Consider the following 1,099-nt stretch of genomic DNA (forward strand, 5'->3'; position numbering starts at 1 on the left):
GACTTCAGAGGGGAGGGGGTGGGGGAATGGGATAGACTGGTGATGGGTAGTAAGGAGGGCACGTATTGCATGGTGCACTGGGTGTTATACGCAACTAATGAAGCATCAAACTTTACATCGGAATCCGGGGATGTACTGTATGGTGATTAACATAATATAATAAAAAAATGATTAAAAAAAAAAATGAGCAATATTATGATTTTCTTCATTACAAGAGGGTCTATGTCCCCAAAGGTACTATGATACTAGCAACACTAGGAAAGTGAAAACTGAAATGTATTTTTTATGTTTTTTTCATCACTGATTTGAAATCTAGATCTATTCTACATAAAATTGATTCTAGAAAGGTAGTTTGCCTTCAAGAACTTCTGTTACTTGGCCCCAGGGTAGTCCAAAACTGAATTTGTATCTCAAAACGTGAGATTAAGAAGTTTGGGATGGGGGGAGAAGGATAGAGGTCATAAGCTGTTTTCTGTCTATATTGGCTTTAAACAACTGAGACATTTCCACTCACTTACCTGGGCCTTCCCTGTTCCTCTAATCTGGGATACAGACACTGTGACCCTTCTCTTAGGAAAGTTCTTCAAGTTACGGTTCAGTTTTCTGTACTGGGTAAGTCAGTGATGTCAACTCCACCAAAAGAACTCCCTGGTCCTATTTCCGGATTGAGACTTAAATGCTGTAGCATTTCAGGGTCAAGACTTCTTGGAAAACTGCCTTGAGTTGTGCACAGACCTGAGAAATACAAGAAGGGGAAAGAGAAAATAGAATCCTGTTTTCAGGGGTTATTTGGAACATTAAATAAATTTTCAAAAGATTCTGACCTAAAGATAAAGCTAGTATCTACTGAAATATAGGGTAATGAGAGTTAGCCGAAGGACCTTCTGATCTCTACTCAACTTTGTTGTCCCATATCATACCTTTATTTTCATTCATTCCCATTATGCCTCTGCAGTGCTGTTGTAGTTTATAACTTCAAGCAAAGAGACAAATTAATATTAGAGGTATAGGGCCTTAGGAAAGAATAACAAACCTCTTCTCTGAAAAGATTAGAAGCCCAAGAGAAATATAAATCTTTGTAACACAAAGGAAGGATATT

General features: G+C 37.9%; 1 protein-coding gene across 1 annotated transcript in view; it reads right to left on the reverse strand.

Moving 5' to 3' along the window:
* Positions 1-569, reverse strand: part of LOC100475226 (olfactory receptor 10AD1) — a 145,481-nt gene extending 144,912 nt beyond the window's left edge. Inside the window, exon 1 of the mRNA XM_034644725.1 lies at positions 519-569. The gene's annotated coding sequence lies outside the window, so the exon portion shown is untranslated. The remainder of the gene's footprint in view (positions 1-518) is intronic.
* Between the last annotated feature and the right edge of the window lie 530 nt (positions 570-1,099).

Source organism: Ailuropoda melanoleuca, chromosome 16 (genome assembly GCF_002007445.2).
Source record: "Ailuropoda melanoleuca isolate Jingjing chromosome 16, ASM200744v2, whole genome shotgun sequence".
Taxonomy (NCBI): Eukaryota; Metazoa; Chordata; class Mammalia; order Carnivora; family Ursidae; genus Ailuropoda; species Ailuropoda melanoleuca.